At 35.8% G+C, this 21884-nt stretch overlaps 1 protein-coding gene and 1 long non-coding RNA gene across 5 annotated transcripts in view; one reads left to right on the top strand and one right to left on the bottom strand.

Annotated features, from left to right (window-relative positions):
- The window catches only part of LOC131436812 (Ig-like and fibronectin type-III domain-containing protein 1), a 380038-nt gene that overhangs the window by 123026 nt on the left and 235128 nt on the right, over window positions 1–21884 (top strand). The gene's annotated exons all lie outside the window — the stretch shown is intronic.
- LOC131436815 (uncharacterized) lies at window positions 19698–20557 on the bottom strand. Its single transcript, XR_009230669.1, has 3 exons — window positions 20056–20557; window positions 19873–19999; window positions 19698–19806 (listed from the first exon to the last, which is right to left on the bottom strand). It is a non-coding gene; the product is annotated as an uncharacterized LOC131436815 (long non-coding RNA).

Genomic DNA, 21884 nt, shown 5'->3' with positions numbered 1-21884 from the left:
CTCTGACAAAAGGTTGTGCAAATAATTATTTATAACCGCTGGAAGTCCATGTTGGTGGAGCTTGTCTGAAAGAACATCAATGGAAACTGAATCAAATGCTCCTTTAATGTCTAAAAATACAGATGCCATTTGTTGCTTTTGAGCGAAGGCAATTTGGATGTCAGACGAAAGTAATGCAAGGCAATCATTCGTCCCTTTATTTCTACGGAAGCCAAACTGAGTATCTGACAACAAACCGTTCGTCTCGACCCAAGTGTCGAGACGTCGTAGAATAATTTTTTCGAACAATTTTCTGATGCAGGACAACATCGCAATGGGTCTATATGAGTTGTGATTGGAAGCTGGTTTCCCCGGCTTTTGAATGGCGATAACTTTCACTTGTCTCCAGTCAGGCGGAACAATATTTTGCTCAAGAAACTTGTTGAACAATTCCAACAAACGTCTTTTTGCGAGGTCGGGCAGATTCTTCACCAAGTTGAATTTAATTCTGTTCAACCCAGGGGCGTTATTGTTACAAGACAAGAGTGCTATAGAAAAATCCATCATTGCAAATGGGTTATTAATAAAACCATTATTTGGAGGAGATTCCCGTATAATGCTTTGCGTAGGAACAGAATCTGGGCAAACTTTCCTAGCAAAGTCAAATATCCATCGGTTCGAGTATTCATCACTCTCATTGCCCACGTTACGATTCCTCATTCGTCTGGCCGTATTCCAAAGAGTGCTCATTGAGGTTTCTCTTGACAAACCTTCGACAAAATGTCTCCAATAGCTACATTTTTTGGCTCGAAGTATGCTCTTGTACTTGGTTTCTAAAACCATAAGTTTTTCAAAATTCTGAGGAGTTCCTCCTCCCCGTTTTAGAAACGTCTTGCAAGCATTTTGTTTTGCGAGTTTAGCCTCTGAGCACTCTTTGTCCCACCAGGGGTTGGGAGGCCTTCTGTTAGTCGTTGGCCCAGGAAAGCGTTTAGTTTGGGATTGTTCTGCTGCCTCCAGAATCGAACAAATGAGGAAGTCATATTCTTCAAGTGGAGGGAGCTCTTCCATTGAATTCAAAATACTAGAGATTCTACTTTGGTATTTAATCCAGTCGATATTTTTTGTCAAATCATATGGAATACTAGCTGAATTAGCAATACATTTGTTACAGCTAATTGAGATGATGATTGGTAAATGATCGCTACCGTGTAAATCAGGCAATATTTTCCAGGTGCAATCTAGTCGAATTGATGTTGAGCAAAGAGATAGATCTAATGCACTTGGGCGTGCAGGAGGTCTTGGGATCCGTGTCATGCTACCCATATTTAATACCGTCATGCTAAAATTGTCACAAATGTTTTGTATTAAAGATGATCTGCTATCATTGTAAACGGAACCCCACATCATTCCGTGCGAATTTAAATCCCCCAGAATCAATCGTGGAGCAGGAAGGGCTTCAACCATTTCATTAAGCTGTCGCTGTTCAACTTGTGCTTTTGGAGGAATATAAACCGAAGCTATGCAAATATCTTTGCCTTTAATGTTTATTTGGCAAGCAACAACTTCTATACTAGAAGTTGAAGGGATGTTTAATCTATAAAAGGAACAGCATTTCTTAATTCCCAAAAGCACTCCACCATACGGAGAGTCTCTATCGAGACGTATAATGTTAAAATCATTAAAATTTAAAGCTATGTTTGAAGTAAGCCATGTTTCGCATAAAGCAAATACATCACATTTTTGACTATGCAATAAAATTTTAAATGAATCAAGTTTTGGCATGATGCTTCGACAATTCCACTGCAGGACAGTGATTGTATCATTTGCGGCGGGTGATAAATTATCCATCAAAAGATACAAAACCTGAGACAATTGGCCATTGAGCTGATAACTGCTTCAAAAAATTTCTAGCTATTGGAAGGAATGCCATTATGAGGGTCTTTAAGGGTTCAGATATATTGAATGCTGAGAAAATCCATTCAACAATTTCCGAAAACTTCAGTAATCCTGTTGGTGGCTGTGAAATGGAGCCCACAGGATTATTACCTTTTTCTGTGCTAGATCCTGGATTGGTTTGTGAATTTGACAAACCAGGAGGCACAGTCTTTGGTTTTGACTTTTTTTGTTTAACACGGGGATCTTTTTTTGAAGATGAAACTTTAGGTGTCTTTTTTGGTAATTTGGAAGAAGACTTCTTTCTCTTAACTGACCCTTGGGTAGTGATAAACGAATTACCTTCACTATTTTCGTCAGAGTCAGAGTCCTCTGTTTCCTCTAGATTTGAAAACCCGTTTTCGGTTTCCAAAGGGGGGACATCAATGACCGTTTTAAGCATTTCTGCATATGTGCGCTTAGACCGTGCTTTTAAAGAAAGCTTAATTTTGTCTTTGTGCACTTTAAATGCAATGCATAATGAAATATCCTCATGAGGACTTTCCCCACAATAAATACATTTTTCAATTTCCTTGTTGCAATCATTATCTTTATGAGGTCCTTCACACTTAATACATTTTGGTTTATTGCTACAGTAAGTAGCTGTGTGTCCGAATTTTGCAGTTCGTACAATTCATTACATTTGGAACAAAAAGCCGAACAGGGAGGCGAATTTTATCGACATGAACATGGGACGGCAACGCAGATCCGGCAAATGTCACTCGATGGGCGATAAACTTTTTTTCCCTCTTCATAAACTACTGAGTACAGTTGTCTGCACTCCAGTATTTTCACACCCTCAAGCATAGAGTTCTTGAAACGACCAACACCATGCTTGAGTAAATCATCTACCGAAAGACTCGCTAACAACACCGTCAATTTCGGTAACAACACCGTCAATTTCGACATCTTTGGAGGGTATGTAAACTTTATACTCTTTAATGAAATGTTCCGAAGAGACAATATCATTCGCGTGTTTCAAATTATTTACCACAACACGAATTTTATCGTTATTTACTTTTATGATTTCTTTGATTGAAGAGTATCGTGATGTCAAACCTTTAGAAATTTGGTAAATGTTTAATGGCTTTGATATACGTCTAAAAAAGACTATCCAAGGCCCAGAAGAGCTCTCCTGATATTTTTTCGTTCGTGGGGGTATAGGATTCATGCTAGGATTTACGTCCATGGATTCATCCATCACATTAAAATTTTTAATCAAACTTTAAAATAAAAAATGAAACCAACACTACACAGTACTCAATTAAAAGGAAAAGAAAAAACTTCTACCTTGAAATTGTTGTCTATCTCCGTTGCACTGCCGTGTAGATCCTCGTTGCTCTAGATTTTCTTGTTGGTTGCTGATTGTTGGATGTGATGCTACTGCTACCTGACATCCAGCACCACTCGATCTCCGATTTACTTTTGTCTTCGCCAGCTGTAACCAGCGCAGGTCACCGGTGTATACCTGCGTGTTGTATGGCAGTGGAAAGACCGAGTTGTCTTGTCTCCTTCTTCCTTGTGCTCCGCACCGATATGCTTCTGCACCGAAGTGCCTTCGCACCGGTGTGCTTTTGCACTCTCCTGCTTCTGTGTGCCTTTGCACTCTTCTTCTTCAATGTGCCTTTGCACTCTCCTGCTCAGCACTTGTGGCTGTATATTGTGGCCTGGGTAGAGTTTGGGAAACGCCCTTTGTTGTTTCCTTCACCAGCTTGGCCCAGCACTAGGGCTCTCTTATGCAGCACGATTTTACGTTTTAACGGCTGCTGCCAACAGGTCTCTACCTGTAGTTCAACCGTTGTCGTATTTAACGCGTGTAAACTAACCAGCGTTATTAAACTGTACGCTTCTATACACAACCTTCTCGGTTGAACGGCTATTACTGAATGAGATCATGACAATGTTAAATATAAAATCCCTGTGTACATGGTGGACAATGCCATAGAAGTACGCGTGCATGACCTTCCCCCGCAGACCAGCGAGGGGTATGTTCGGGAATGTATGTCGCAGTACGGTGAAGTTCTTTCCATCGAAAAGGAAGTATGGCGGAATTTTTTCCCGGGTATCCGGAATGGCGTGAGAGTGGTACGTATGCAACTACGTAAAGCAATTCCATCTTACATCATTTGTGGTCAAGACGGGATACATCCGTGTAAAATGTTGATTACGTATGAAAATCAATTGGTTACATGTCAGTTTTGTGAACAACCTGCACACTACGGCAAACCTTGCACTGAAACTGCGAAAACAAACAAAAAAAACAAAAACAAGGACAACCGCTCAACAACGGAAACTAGTGAATGCAGTGCTCCTGTTTCAAAAACACCTTCACCATCTAACCAACTATCAACTGCAATCAATGTACAAAGCGCATCTACGGCAACTGCAAATGAACCCAAGACGGCGATCAACAACGAAAACAAGGAAACGGAAACCGCTCACAACTCCAACGATATAGCAATGGATGATACGAGCAACGGACAAAACGACCTCCAATCTTCGCTAGAAGGAAATGGAAGCTCCTCTCCCCCTAGAAGAAGGGTGACAACGAGATCCAACAATAAAAAAAAAATTTTATGTAACAAAAACATGGGTAAATCGGCCACGTAAAGCTATACGCAAATTGGCCTGAATAAAAATTGTTAAAAAAAAAATTTAAAACATGCAAAACTATCGCGTAGCATTTTTCTGTCATAATTTTGAACGCTTATAACTCAGTAATTTGTTGATGGATTTATTTAATTCAACAACCAATCGATTCTGAAACATTTAACTTAAACTTATGAGATGACGCTATTTGAATATTTCAATTGCAAACCATTGAAAAATTGGTTTGAATTGAGTATTTTATTTTGGTTCTCTGGTAACTATCAGGCCAATTTAGAATTATCGGCGATAGATTTTCCTCGATCATTTGTTAATGGATTTTCCTAATTTAAATGATTCCAAAGCTTCAATATTGTAAGCTTAAAAATGTTTTAATTTGTCAACGGATCGGTTTGCACACTTAAATCTTCATTCCCATACGAACAAAACGTGACAATGTGACTGAACAAGTTGTTGTTGCACCAGGAATTAAACGCTTCAAAAGATTCAATATTAAATTCTGAAACTTATCTAAAAGCGGCCTCCTCGGTTTAGTAGTATAAATGAGTTCCACAGGATCACATATACAGTTCAATTAGATGCAGTATCATATAGTATCAAAAATAAACTCAAGTTAAGTTTACCTGCGTTAAGTTTTATTTATTTATTTATTTATTTATTTATTTTGTGTTTTATCATCCGACTTATGTCTTAATGATTTTCTAATAACTGTTGACAGGGAAAAACCCGTTTGAGTTGGTGTACAATGTGCCATTCTCAAATAGGCACAAAACCTGTCTTTTTTCAAAAATTCAAAACATTTCTAAAACAGTCAGATACAAATTACATTGAAAAACTTAGACAAATGATAAAATAATTAGCCTAACAATTTATCTACAGTACAGGTGTGTATATAAAGAGTTAGATCGCCATAGATTTCATCGCATTTCGGACTGTTCACAGAAAGAAATAATGAAATTTACACGACATGTAAATCAATAGTAACATGTAATTGACATGGGTTGAATCGAGATTTTGATTGAAAACCCTCATCGATGCAAAGCTAAATTGGATTGCATTGAATTTTCAATGAATATAACTGTATCTTTCAATTAACGCTTAGTTTGCAATTAAATTCTATTGAAACCTACAGAACTGTAAAGTAACTTTATGTTTAATTACCTGCTCTGAATATGTGCATGAAAATAGATGTAAATTCACAAAATATTTTTATCTGTGTTTCACATGTTTTCTTCCTCGTATTGTTGCCATATTATTTACCGACACTTTCCGAAGATTATTGACGATTTTGAGGAAGGATTAATAAAATTACACTATTACTGAGTGTGCTGGTACAACATTTTTAGTTAAAATAAATATAATCTTCTCTTGGATCGATTAACTTGGTTTCTCGAAAATTATTATCATGAAATAAAATGGTTTTGTGTGTTCAGGTTTAAATCTTTAGGTTATTTGTATCTAAAATTGAGCTTTCAAGTAACTTTGAATTCATCATAATTGACTTCTAGTTATAGGACGTTATTCAAAAACTTAACAATGTAAAAATTTGTGGAAACTGATCAAAATTGATTAGAATCAATTATCAAGAAAGAATCTAATTGTCAATTTTATCATTCGCTAACAATCTAAGCGCTTAAACTAGAGCAAGTTTTTTATTAGTCAATTGAATATGGTTTTAGTTTAGTGCATCATCATCATTTGATAATTCCCAAGTAGCAATTAAAACTTGTTAAAACTGGCATGTTTCACAATTGCTACAGAACGGTTATTTATATCAGATATGTTTGACAAATGATTTTACATGTTTTTGTAACAAATGTGAAAATCATTCTGCTTGTGAAACCAAGAAATTTCAAAATTCAATACTGCTTGTGAAACTAAGTCTACAACCTAAACGGATTAAGTTCCACATCGGTTCATTTAACTGATTCTATAATAAGTTTATTTGAGCAGTTTCATTTTCAGTTTCTGCTTAACAAATATTACTGCTATGAAACATATCAAACAAGAAACTTGTTGCACATCATACAAGCAAACTGCACTTTTTCAATCGCACAATCGTTGCCAGAAGAGTGAAGAAAAACAAAGCTAGAACAATGTTTGCTACTTGGGTTAATTATGAAGACCCTAGAAACGTTTCATTTTTAATGTTATTGTGTTCGGTTGTATCTTGAATACAACCCTCTAATTTTTTTTTATATAAATAATATAACGATTGTTATATCAAGCATTCGTTGACTATAACAGAAACTTTCTTAAGCGCATACACGAAGCGAAAAATTATAATAAGTTCAACGGTTTTGAATCGGAAAAGATTGGAAAATGTTCATTCCAAAATTAGCACATATGTCAACAACACGAATCAACAATTTCAGAACAATGCTGATTATATTTGATATTGTCCGCCATTTTCAATAAATCTTATAAGATTGAATAAATATTGTAGAATCATTAGAATGAAAATCGATACACTATAGAATAAAAACAGTTCCGAATTTTTACAAAAAAGTATCATCGAAAACATATCGAAAATTTTAAAATTGTCTGTTTCCTAGAAACTCATTTTCATATGGTAACCACGTGGTTCAATTTTTTAATCCCATCCCATGGCATCAAGAAGGGAACACTCGCAAAAGAACACTCCACACACAATCATCAGTCCCATTTATTTTTTGTTTGCCCTGAACAGATATTATTGGGTTTCTTCGATGCTTGGGTATAGCTGTTTCAACAAAATAATTACCTCAGCTGAGCTGTAGGTATTTTTCCATTTTTTTTTCAAAAAAAAAATTCTGGTACCACCAGATCTGGACGTTTCAAGCATTTCTAAGATATTTGGCATGCCAATTTTTTTTTTTGTTCTGCGGTTTTTTACGCGGATCTCCGAAGTTACACTTTCTTTTCACACGAATTTCCGAAGTTACGCGGAAACATTCCGGAAACATTTACTGCACTCAACCACTGAAAATATTCCGTATTTCTATGTGTCGGTTTTGTCCGATACGCTTTGTGCGATGGTTCGTTGAATTCATGCGGTTGGAACTTTGCGTGACTAATTTCGGCACTGAATTTCACCTTAGTGTTCGTTTGATAAAACTTCAAATTTAAGTTAGTTGTGGTTATCTTATATTACTGAAAATTTTATCATAATTTGCGATGATAATGCTGTTACGTTGAAAACAACAAGAGATATTCGCGGTTAAGTTCTACCCATTCTTGTAAAGGGTAAATTTTGAAAAGGCGCCCCATTCAAGATTCATTCTCGACAAAAACTTCACTCCGTTTGATATCTATGAGGCACGAGAACCCCATACCGATTAGAGTCGAAGTTTTTGAAAATCGATCAAGCTTTCTGTTGCGAACGCTCCACCCCTGTGCCTATGCAACGTCAAGCGCACTCCACGGATATGAAACGGATCAATAATTTCACCACGATTTCCTCGGTTGATGATTGCCAAAGAACCAATTGGCAACTTCATCGTTAAACCGGCTTCGAAATAACCACACAAGTAGTCTGTCATAAAACGCAGTGATGTATGGATAATGACCAGCCGGTGAAGCAAAACCACCGGGAATAATCGATTCAGTTTCTGAAGACAGTTGTTGAAAATGTGGCCTCACCGTTCTGGTGTAACCAATTGATGGCCTAATAAATTCAGTTAACTACACCAATCAAAACCTGCCGCACAATTCTGCGGAGCCTCTACTGGCAGTCGAGTTGTGTGCCTACATCAAATCTCAACATCCAGACAAGTGGCAAAGAGCACGAACTCGACATTCCATCAAGGACAGAATTATGTAGATCTTCTACCATCGGGTTTGCGTGCCACCATTCTAGGAGCATGGCACTTTTCCCCACCCACCGATTGTCAGGAAAGAAACTTTTGTTTTAGCTCGTATTTTGACACCCCGACCACGTCGGCATCGTCGTCCTCGTTGTCATCTTCGACGTAGTTGCTCTACCTTCCAGAGTACAATGGCTGCCGTGTTTGTGTTCACATGAGCTTTGCTATGCTCCCATCTATCATCGCCATTCATTTTTAATGTACAACCACCGGAAAGTCTTACGGTGTATTTTTTTTTTCGTTGTTGTTGCTTCAACTGACTAACTAGTTGGTTTATTTGCTACTGTCGGCCTCCGTGTGTGGTAATGTTTGCGCTATGCTACAATCACACTACTTTCAACGAACACACCATCGTATCACCGGAACAGGGAGGAGGTAACTGCTGCGGAAACGGCTATGACCGCGATTCAACCAGTACTGTGCTGATACAAATTTATGATAATGTTTTTCTCTTCTTTGTGAACGAACGTAAAAATAAGTAATGTAAATGCGACAGCCAATGTGATGCCTCGTTTGGATCTCATCTGAGCGTTGTTTTATTGATAAGCTTCTAATAAAACGATTGCTACCGCATGCAGCTCAATGAATATTACAAACTAATATTTGTTGGTATTGCTGGGGCTGCAAATAGTGAATCTGCTTGATAGCTCTGTTACTGACAGATTTTCTATCGTGTTAGTGGGTTTAAGTAAAACTTACACAAGTCATGGATCTCTCTCGTATTTTAGAGGCAGTATATGGACAAAGGTGTAAGATTTTCATATGTATTTGTTTTCAAATTTCGTCTTCGATTCAACAGTGCAATGGCAGTTTAAAATAATTGAACCGATAATGCCGCCTCACGGTTCAACAAAAACCGCTAAGCAGACGTAAAAATATACTGTTTGCATACTTTTTTTAAAATAACTATTTATTGGAATATGGGTTAAAATTAAATTATTCAGATTTAAATTGGGTGTTCAGCCACAAGTGCTGACTTTTCAGCCCTATTATATGCATGATTTGGTTATTACCATAAAGACATGATTTGCTTCCGCAACTCTGAGATTTTTGTGTAGGGAAAATTCAATTGAAGATTGCATCGATTTTTGTCGGAATTTTCTTATGATATTATGTGACATTATATCTAATGGTTCTATATTTGTGAGTCTGTATAACTCATTTGTACTAAACCAGGGAGGATGCTTCAAAATCATTTTCTGAATTTTATTCTGAATCGTTTGAAGCATTTTCTTCCTGATGGAACAACATGACCAAATTGGTAATGCATAAAGCATGGCTGGTCTGAAAATTGGTTTATAAATTAACAATTTGTTTATAAATTTTATAATTTTTTTATAAATTAACACTTTGCCTGGATTTCTTCAATGTGATCTTTGAAAGTGAGATTTTTTGTCATACGTCAATTCCAAACCATTCAATTTGAGCATGTGATTATTGTTTGGTTTAAGAAAAGAAGCTCTTGGCTTATGAGGAAAGATAATTAATAGCGTTTTTGCTGCATTTGGTTTATTTTTCCATTTTGACAGATAATCACTGAAAATATTCAAACTTCTTTGTAGGCGACACTCTTAGAGATCACTCTTAGATTTCTACTTGTGGCTAACAGACTTGTGTCGTCACAGAATAGCGATTTCTGACAACCAACGGGTAGATTTGGAAGATCAGAAGTGAAAATATTATACAATATTGGAGCTACGCTCGAACCCTGCGGAACGAGCCGGTGTTCAGATTTACAGGGTAGCAAATCAGATTTACAATTCTGATAGCTAACCTGAAGAGTGCGATCAATTAAATAATTTTGAATCATTTTGATCAAATAAATAGGAAACTGGAAATCAGACATTTTTTGCAATTAAACCTTTGTGCCAAACACTGTCGAATGCTTTTTCTATGTCTAGAAGAGCAACTCCAGTGAATAACCCAGAAGATATATTTGCTTTTATCATGTTCGTTACTCTGTCAAGTTAATGAGTAGTTGAATGTTCATGACGAAATCCAAACTGCTCTGGTAAAAAAATTGAATTCTCATTTATATGAGACATCATTCTCAACAAGATATTTTTTTCAAAAAGTTTACTGATAGAAGAAAGTAAGCTAATTGGTCGATAACTTGATGTTTCTGCTGGGTTTTTATCAGGTTTGAGGATAGGAATTACTTTAGCGTTTTTCCGTCTTTTTGGGAAGTAAGCTAATGAAAAACACTTGTTGAAAATTTTAACCAGGAGTCTCAAGGCAACATCGGGAAGATTTTTAATAAGAATATTAAAAATTCCATCATTACCAGGAGCCTTCATGTTTTTAAGTTTCCTAATAATTGACTTAATTTCATCAAAATTTGTCTCAATAATGTCATCTTGTAATAACACTTGAGTTGAAATATGATCATATTTCAGTGAGACTTTATTTTCAATAGGACTCACAACGTTCAAATTAAAATTGTGGACACTCTCGAACTGCTGAGCAAATTTTTGAGCTTTCTCGCCATTTGTAAGAAGTATTCGGTTTCCTTCCTTGAGAGCAGGAATTGGTTTCTGAGGTTTCTTAAGAACCTTAGAAAGTTTCCAGAAAGGTTTAGAATATGGTTTAATTTGTTCAACTTCTTCAGCGAAATTTTCATTTCGCAAAAGAGTAAATCTATGTTTAATTTCTTTTTGTAAATCCTTAAGTATGTTTTTCATAGCAGGATCACGAGAACGTTGATATTGTCGTCAACGAACATTCTTCAACCGAATGAGCAGTTGAAGATTGTCATCGATGATAGAAGAATTTAATTTAATTTGAGCTTTGGGAACTGAAGGATTTCTAGCTTCGATATTATAATGATTCAAATTATCAATTGCTATGTCGATGTCCGCAGAATTTTCTAAAATAGTTTCATGATCCACATGATTTTCAATCTGTAATCCAACCAATTAGCTATATGATAGTTGAATATAGAACTAATTGGATTAATTATAGCTTCGTTGGAATCACTGAATGTTACTGGAAGATGATCTGAGTCAAAGTCACCATGTGTAATCGGTTCACTACAAATGTGACTTTGATCTGTTAGAATCAGATCAATTTAGAAGGGAGTTTTTCACGGAAGAGAAACAAGTCGAATTACTGGGATAAAGAACTGTGAAGTAACCAGCGGAGAGTTGATTATGAAGTATTTTACCATTACTGTTATTTTGCCTACAATTCCACTAGACATGCTTAGCATTTCAGTCCCCTATTACTTAAATTGTTCGCCGGAACATTCGAATGGCAAATATGCTCCAGCGATGAAATAAATCAAAGAAGGTAAAATTCCATGTTTAATTTGCCGTTGGACAAAAACAATTTCACCACCCATTCCAGTAAACCCTTTCAATTCGATGAACAACATAATGTGGATTATTTTTCAATTTGACATTTGGTTTAAGAAAAGTTTCTGTTCCAATTTAAAATATTCAAATAATTATTTAACATCACTGTTAAATTTTAAATTCATTATAATATTATTTGCAAATTGCCATCCGATTTGAAATGCTTCAAAAAGTGATGAAGTCGATTTCATTCGATTGATCATTTGGAAAAGTTGATCTTATAGGTAGATCATTTTATTTTCAGTTATATCGCCTAAATCGACGTCATTTAAAGAAGCGAATGGCATTGAAGGAATATTGGCTATCTACCTATTAATAAATTGTTTTCGTTAGAAGATGAACTGCAAGGCGTTCCTGTGTTTTGATTATTTACATTAGAAGAATTAAGTGGTAGATTTCTACCTGTTACACTAGCGTAACTGTCATTAGAAGAAGATGATGACGAGGTCGATCTACCTGTCAATAAATTGTTTTCATTAGAAGAAAAATTGGAAGGCGTACCTGTTTTTTGTTTTAAATTCGAAGAAATAAGTGCATTAGAAGATTTGGGCGTGGCATTTGTAACGGTTTTTTTGATTTTCAGGTATGTTCTGTAAATTTAAGGTCGTTGATTTGACTTGTTGTCTAAGCGAACGAGCGTTTAATTTTTTTCCCTGACAGGACATTTTATATACACTGAAGTCTTTTTTTATGCGAATTTACGTACTGCATAAAAAACCCGCATAACTCTGAAAATTCGCATAAAAAACCGCTTAACTCTGAAAATTCGCATAAAAAAGTCGCGTAAAAAACCGCATAAAAAGACCGCATAAAAAAGACCTCAGTGTAATTAGATTTATGATTTCCATCGCAATTTGAACATGAAAATTTATCAGTGGTTTCAAACTTTAGAAAATTTTTCCGAAGCCCGGAGGGCCGAGTGTCATATACCAAACGATTCAGCTCGACGAACTGAGCAAATGTCCGCGTGTGTGTGTTGTCAACAAAGAGGTCAAGATTTCAGAGATGGCTGGACCGATTTTGATCAAACTAGTCGCAAATGAAAGGTTTCCCCGTCACCCTGAACGGTATTGAATGGTTTTGAGATCGGATGTTTACTTTTTCAGTTATACGAAGTTTTATGTCAAAATTTCCAGTTTTTGGACAATATCTGTCACAATTGACCTTGAAAACAGAATATGTTTTCAGAATTAGATTTGGCACAGTAATAGCTATCCACTAAGCCGTAGATTGATAGATATTTTTGTGTGAGCGACTTTTCGCCTTATTCCAGTAGTAGGAGTTTTGAGCGCTGTATGACAGATTAATGCTTGGGAGGATCGTAAAACATGATTTTTTAATACTGTTACAAACAATACAGCATTCTTCTCATGACACTTGGCCTCGGACCGATTTTAGCACGGTTCGTTTTTAGCAACATAATTGTTCGAATATGACATGTGTAACCCAAATGATGGCAGCATTTTCCAGTTGAAGCAATTCCATAATTACATTGATTTAAACTACTTACAGCAATAAATGCTGGAAGAACATAACATCCATTACCATTCGAATCAGTTCGTCGAGATCAGCAAATGCGTGTGTGACAAATAATTTCACTCAATTCTCTCGAAGATGACTCAACCGTTTTCTACAAACTCAGATTCATATGAAAAGTCGTATACTCCCAAACAAGGTTCCTGAATTATGTTTGGATCCGATTTCTGATTTCGGAACTACAGGATGATATGTGAAACGAAATTTAAATTGTGGACCCATTTTTCTCATAGATGGCTGAACCGATCTAAAATTCAAATGAAAAGTTTTAAGATCCTCTAAAACATCTTGCTTTTCAGTCAGAACCAACTTGCGGTTTAGGGGATACAGGATGATCAATATAAAAATGTCTATTTACATAAATTAATTAGGTTTATCGGGTTTGGAGATTTGGATAGTCGATAATCAAATAAACTTGTTTCAATTTTAGTGGTATTCAGTTTTCCATTCGGATTTAATTCGCACTACGATTTCTCAAAGATGTTTATACTGAATTTTAAACATTTTGAAACAAATGTAAGCTAAACAACTACTCAGGTGAATTTATCTGACTTCGGCTACACCGATTTTCTAACTCCGGTTCCAGTTTCGAATTGTTTCTCAAAGCTCAATCGTTTTCTAAAAGAAATGCCAGATCTACAAAGACAAAATTAATTAATATTATCCAATTCTGACTTCCGATTCTGGAATTACAGGATGATTTTTAAATTCAAACCGGTATAGAAAATGACAATCCCGAGTTGGACTCAAAACTATTGCAATTTATTCGTCATATGGCCATACGAATCGGTTTGGGTTCTGATGGTTCCTGAATACCGGCTCTGGAAGTACCTTAAATTACCGTAAACTCTAAAGTGTTACTTCGACATATCATGGAATTTTTCATCGATTATTACACTTTTAGATTCAAATTCGATCCGATTTGCAATTTCGACATTACAGAGTAATGAGTGAATAAAATCTCAAATTGCCGCTTAATTCGACGGTCATTAAAATAATGCCATGAGAACTGAAACACCGAAGAGTATTCATGCAAAAAACACAGGCGGATTGATAAAAAAAGGTATCATCTCACTGCTAGGTGGATTAAGCACGTTTTTTTAATACAACTCACCACCACCTGTGAAGAAACTGCACCTGTCTTTCATTAGGAAAAATTTCTGACCACTCACTTGTATGCGACTTTCTCACAGTGCAGTTCCCACACTGATCACGAGTCGATCGTTTCATTTGTGCGATTGTTGAATAGGTCTTGCTGATAATATACACACAACGATAATCAAATTTGTTCTGTTCCGAGAATGTTGCATTATTGTTGTTGCTAGAATTATTGGCCTACATGGAGGATAAAATCCATTTGCATAATTCGACCTGATGGAAACTGAAAACTGAAACTTTCATCCAAGTCAAAGGCAGATTTGTGGTACACACAACACGAATAAGTCTGGCTTAGCTTTACTGTTTTTATTATAAATAGGGATTTCAAGATTAGAAGATTGTTACGTTTTGTGTCACTTTGTTTTTAGTTTCGTCGCAAATACCATTCATTCAAAATTTAATCAGACCTGCAGCCTTGATCCAATCTAAAAACGGTGCACACACACTCTGTACCGTGCAATCGGAAAGGCCTGCGCTGACTCTCAGAATAAATTTGTATTCTACATATTAGTGATCAAACAATCTAAGCTCGATTGATAATTTGCATCCTGGGAATAGAAACACGCAGAGCAAACAGTTTCCCACCTGTACCGTCGGCCGCCGACATTCAGGGGGCAACCGAAATTCTTCGATTCCTTGCTTTGCATGTACACAATGTCGTCCCATGGACCAGTACGTGGGTATCTTTCAATTTAACCACGTAACGTTGTTGGTTCGTGTTTCTCGCTTTGCATATTTAATTGGCCCGCTCGGCGCACCGTACTGCACCGCGAGATGGCGATACTCACCAACAGCAAGGACAGAACAGTGATGCCAGCGACCGATCATGAGTTGGCTTCTCGAACAGCCTCGTTGATGAGACGTTTCGACGTTTCCGTTTCCTTTCCGTTCCATCCCGAATTCCGAAAACACACAGCCTGACTGCAAACCAGCATAATGGAAGCACAAACAAAGCTTGTCCTGATGGGTTCGGTTCCCATACTTTGATTAATTTTTGAACAGTTTCTCGTCTGGAGCGGAGCATTGCTTTGTTTGTGGAACCGGTTTGGTCTGCATTGTTGATCGCTAGTAGCAGTAGACAAAACTTCAAAGTAACAACTTTTAATGATGATTGGATTCTACCGAGCGTTTCGGAATCTTCGCCACTGCTGTTGTCTGGCAGTTTGATAAGAGGTAAAAGACTAGCATAATTAGGATTTATGTGGTTATCACAACATTTCGCTTTGTAATCTTTTAAAGAATATCTCAGGACAACAATAAAAAAATTTATTGAATTTCGTTGTCAGAAAATAAACAGTCTCGGAAAGTTGTTTTTTTACATTTTCTTGTAGTTTAACATTGCAAAAATATTGTGTCAACATTTCAGAATTGCATGATACAGTGTAAGTTATCAAAAATGCTTTTTTGCTCACTTTTTGAGAAAAAAAATTAAAACGCGTTTTTCTGAAAACCAATTTTTCGAAGTCCGCGCACACGATCCGGCAAAACCTTCTATTGGAGCGATTCTTTTCAAACTTGGAACATACTTTCTTGGTATAAAATGGCTCTCCCCTACGTTTTTGAAATTTTTCCATTTTCATATTATGGTAGTTTTTCACTATCAAAATTGGCGGAATCTCGTTTTTTGCTAAAATATGCCACGAACTATTAAACAATTAAAATAATAACTGGAGTACGACGGAGAGGGGAAAAATAACTCGTAGTACAAGTAAATGTAAGAACATTTTTGATTTCAGATAATTCTACACTGAGTTATCGTTTTCACCGCGAAACATGATTCTCAAAAGAGGTTTAGGGGAATGCTCTGTTACAGCCTTATTTTTCAATATTAATATACAGAAATTTAACTTAGTGATACTTTATAATGTAAAAAATTGGAGGGTTGTATGCAAGACACGACCGATCACGATGACATTAAAAATGAAATAATTCTAATGTACCCATAATAAACACAAAAATAAAGATTATGGTAGATTCACTAAACCGTGACAAATTACAAACTTACTCTATTTTTAATGTTTAGATTTTTTGCGAATGATCATTAGATTTTTTCAGAACAATTGATTCTACTCCATTTTGATGCCTTCAACAAATTTTAACATTTGAAAATTTTTGGAAAATATCCTTCAAATGAAAGTCATGATTATGATGATTTCAAAGTTACTTAAAAGATCAATTTTGGATACGAACCACCTCAAGATATAAATCTGGACAAATGAAACGATTTTACGATATTTGTACTAAGTTCCGAATCTTTTGAAATGTATCCTGGTGGGACAACAGCTTGTTCGAATTGATACTGCATAACGATTTGCATTGTTTTTGTTACACTTAATCTGGAATTCTTGGGAACAAGATTAGACCCAAATATTATGCTTTATAAGACTAAATCATTTTCTAACTATTCAATTAGGTTACACGATTATTGTTGGGTTCAATAATCGGGTCTGAGGGATTATGCTGAGAGATAGTTCATAGTGTTTAGCCACATTCAATGAAAAAGAAGTACCTATGATTATCATCAGAACACAACTTTATACTGAATCTATTTGCGCGCCACCGTGTTGTTCGTATGTAAATGGAGGTTTTAGTATGCACACTACCCGTTGACAAATTTAAACGTTTTTAAACAAAATCAAGTTAAATGAGAAAAATCCATCAACAAATGACAGAGATACAGCGCAGCGCTTCAAATTAGGTTAGAAGAATCTATCGCCGATAGTTCTAAATTGGCCTGCTAGTTACTGGAGAATCAAGATAAACAGCTAACTTGTATCCAATACCAGTGAATACGGTATCAACATACAAAAGCAACTATCCAGTGAGCGAATGAATGTAACTTTCAGCTTTGGCGTTCACTCATCTTTCCTCGCTGGCAGCCATGGGTAAACTAAAGCACAAATGTATTCGGACATATATTTATAGATTCTCTTTTGTGCTTTAGTTCATACTGCGCAAATCGGACAAGAGTTTGACATCATTCACTACGACTGTCATTGGCTTGTGAAAACATAAGTCAAACGAAGTTTTCAATGGTATGCAATTGTAATACTTAAACGACGTTACCGCATAAGTTTAAGTTAAATTTTTCCGAATCGATTGGTAGTTAGATTATTTAAATTCATCAACAAATTACTGAGTTATAAGCGTTCAAAATTATGACAGAAAAATGTTACGCGATTAGTTTTGCATTTTAAAATTGACACCCAGCCTCGTATACTGAAGAGCAAGCAAAAGCAACAATCTAGCGAGCGAACGCATATACAATCCAGTCATCACCTCACTGGACGAGCTAGTTGTTTCTTTCACAGTCAAACATCAACTAGGGAAATAAATATTTTCCAGCATATATTTTTTAGATTCCTCTTCATGCTACGCAGAATGATGCGGTGTTTTTAGGCATGACGCAAAGCCTCCTGTGCCGATCAAGAAAATGACGTCACTTTGGACAACTGGAATTGGTGGATGAAATATAGTGGATAGGTCGACTCTAACCATTTTTTCAATAGTATGCTATTGAAATACTGAAACGACGTTGCCATACATGTTTAAGTTTCCGAACTGATTGGTTGTTAAATTTTATCAATCCATCAACAAATGACTGAGTTATTACCGTTCAAAATTATGACTCAAAAAGGTATTTTTGAAACTTTTAATTGACCCCCGGCCCCGTATAGTGAAGAGTAGAACATTTTTAATGCCAAAAAGTTTGAATAAATTTGCTTAAGCTGTTTCTCCGTAAAAAATAACAAAAATGTGTGTTTTTTCTTTTCTCATTCTTTTCTCCGGTATTACAGTGCGATTAGTAAAATTTTTCAATTTCATGAGGATTTTTTCACAAGCGATGGCGAAACGAGGTGATAAAATCATCTAGTTGATAGACCTTGTTAGTTAGTGGATATATAAATCTACTTTGGGATTACTAGTACCCGCTTTCCGCTTCCGAACGCACCGGTAATAGTGAAGAAAAGCTCCAAAAACGGAACTCACTTCGATTTCTCAGCAACGGTTGAAGCGATTTTCACGAATCATGATTCAAAATAAAGCTCTCAGTGTCTCAAACGATACTGTGCAATTCCATCCAGATCCAACTTCCGGTTCCGAAATTATAGGGCAATGAGTATCAAAACTTTTAAACTGTCATGCAAAATGATGCAAAATCAGTACGCATCCCGATCAGATGGTAATAAAAGAATTATAACAATTTTAATTTATTTCAGAAATATTTTGTAACAAATTTTGAAATATTTTGTAACAAATTTTGAAATACTTTTGGCTGGTAAGCTGTTAAAATATCAAAATCCTGCCCTACCATAGAAACAGGTTTTGCTGTTAGGGATTTTGTTTATTTTTTGATCAAAGTAATATGAAATATTATCAAATAGAATCTACAAAACGAAACATTAACTACTAATTGTGGAAGCAAATACAAATAATTATTTTGAATTTGGTGGAAGCTAGCTTTGTCTATCCATACCTTAACTTAATCTGCGTCTTGGAAAGTGAGCTGGATATGTAATTTTTTTTTCAGAACGGACCACCCCAGCCATGTTCAAATTCAAGCTACAATATTCACAACTACGGACGTGTAATATCGAATATGTTATTAGCTTCCGATCAATGAGTGTTATGAAGCGCATTATGCACAAACGTAATATCAAACTGGAATTCGTTTTTGAAAGAAAACATAGCTTCGGTTAGCAAGTTTCGATTTCCGGAGTTGCTTTTTTGTCAGCATTCGTGAAGAATTTAGTTAAGACTAGTAATTATATTAATCATGAAAAGGCTAAGCATTCATTATCAAATAATTAAATGTGGTAAGAGGGTATAATTTTTCTTCTTATAAGCAAAGTTTTTATGCTATTCTAACATTGTGTGGCCTGAACTGTAAAGTTACAGACGAACATTAATCCTTGATAAAGTCTAGTTGTATGAAGTTATTTAAATTAAATATGATTCGTACTAGTTTTTGGAATATGATCACATAGAGACTTTTAAGGTTGAGGTAAAATTCATAACAAATGTATCAGTATTTATTATAGAAATGTATTGGCTGTACACTGGTTCATCTTCAAACATTGGATTTTTGATTCAACAATAGAAATTATGGTTCAATTATAAACTTTGATTATAATAAATGTTTAAACAGCGTTTGCGTTAGCTAGAGGACAAAGAAGTATTAGGTACTTTGCAAAACTGGATTCCAGATACAAATGCATTTATTATGAAACGCATTTTAAAGTGCCAAATTATCAAATGATAGCAGGATTCTTAACCAATTCTCAGAGTCATTTTGTTTCCACGTATCAGAGTTTCATTTGAGACTCTAAGAATTTATGTCATTTTGGCTTGACTTGATGAATCATAGAATGCATCAGTTTATGATTCTTCTAGAACTGTTAATTGGTGCCTGTTAGTGTCCGAAAAAACGGAAGGATTTATAAATTATTAATACTACGGACTGAGAGCTCGGTGGAAGCCGGAGATATTATATTCTGTTGTAGCTATCGAAATTTCCACACGAACAGACAATCCAGGTGACAAGATTTTGTTCAAACTGCGTATTATCGACCAAGCAATGTTTTCAGGCTTTAAAAATGAAAAAAAAGGTTAACAATTTATTAACATTTTAGTAATAAAATTACTCATTTTACTGGAGGTCCTCAAAACGAAACATATTTCGTTGGCTTGAATCTGGACGCGAAAATAACAAAACTAGCATAGCCATAGTGACAATAATGTTTCCAGTTGAGAACATTTTCGGGAATTTTCACTTGTCAAGGATTAATTAGAGTGACTATAATCAGAGTGGCGACAGCTGTTCGTTTGGAATGACAGCTCCCAGTTCCAAACGAGCAAACGACCTGTCAATTCAATCTAAAGCTAATGGAATGTTTTGAATTGTTGCCAAAATTACGGATGAGATGTCGTCACTCTGGTTATAGGCACTCTAGGATTAATGTAGGAATAGGCTAGGCTAACTTGTTCATTTCGCGAACCAAACATTGGCGATCTATTTGTATGGGACCTAGGGGTATTATTATTTGTATTTGCTAAAACCATCTTAATACATTCTGAAACTATGGTAATCCGTAAGAAATGTTGCATGGATTTAAGAACTACTTGCAATTTTGTCAATATAGACTATCGATATTAAAACTACATATTGCTTACTAGTCTTTTTAAAGCAACATACTACCACATCAGTGAAAACAGATCTTAATATATTCACGAGCAATCAGCAGCCTATGTATTATTTTTCAATGTTGCTCATCCCTAACAATCCACCAATGTGTACGCATCAGCAGATTCGGTGAAAGCACTGAATCCTTCAAGCGATAGCTTCATTAATAGTCTTAGCATGCACAAACTTAAATTAGCACAAAACACATACGATTTGCCTTAAAAAATGTACAATATAATTGGTCCAATAAGTTTAATTTGCAAATTCAGTTTCTTACAAATCTATTCCAATTTGATACATAATTGCTGTTCACTTCGAAGCATGTTTCGTACTGCTGGGACAGGTTGCGAATCAGTTTTCAGTTCCATGTTGATTGTGTTGACAGTAGTACATCCAAGGTTAGGAAATTCATCAACCGACGTTCAGATTGCAGTTCATGGTCCACCAAAGAGACATTTTTATCGGTTCGCATACTGCATTAACCATTTCACTCTTCGTCATGAACATTTAATCGTCCATTTTCCAAATTACGACACCATTGTCTAACTTTTTATACACTCGTTACAGGAAACTCATTAACTTGGAATAACTCTAAATGATTTTAAGCAACTGAAGATCCTCATACAATACAAAAATCTTGTTACTGCGTTTCACGACTGGCAGAAGTAACGACGCCGACATTGTTTATTGTACGCGCAGATAGGCAAATGACTACGTTACCAACCCTTACAAGACGACTTAAACCAAACCCCTCAATATACGGAAATCTATTCATTTGATAATGCTTGCTCATAATCTCAGTAAGTGTGAATTTGTAATCGTATGATATGATATATCCCACTATCTTTTGCCCAGTTCATAGTTCTAGAAGCAAGGTTTAATCATTTTCGCACGGGCAGGTGAGAGAGGAGCTTGTGAGTTTTTGGCAATCTGTCTGCAATCAAAGTGGCAATAAAATTACTATTTTGTGTAATTAAGACATTTTTTTATTGAAAGTAAATGTAAATGAACTATAATTTTATAATTAATGATGACACAAAGGATATTCTCGAATTCAACACCAACATTCACCAATAAATGTCATACGAACCCTGCCGAGAATAAATTTACTTCTACTCCTGCCAAAGTCGTTCGAAACAATCGTTGTTCTGAATGCGAAATAAAATTGATCACTGTAGCTGTAGCTAGCGATGGTCATGAATCGCTCGAAATGATATACCACCCACTTGAACGAGTAACTAAACGTTCAAGAACATCCACCGATCACCTGTGCGATCAGCTGGCGAGAAC

This window comes from Malaya genurostris, chromosome 3 (assembly GCF_030247185.1).
Source record: "Malaya genurostris strain Urasoe2022 chromosome 3, Malgen_1.1, whole genome shotgun sequence".
Lineage (NCBI taxonomy): Eukaryota > Metazoa > Arthropoda > Insecta > Diptera > Culicidae > Malaya > Malaya genurostris.
Note: the sequence above shows the minus strand (reverse complement) of the source record. Positions and strands in the feature narration are given on the sequence as shown.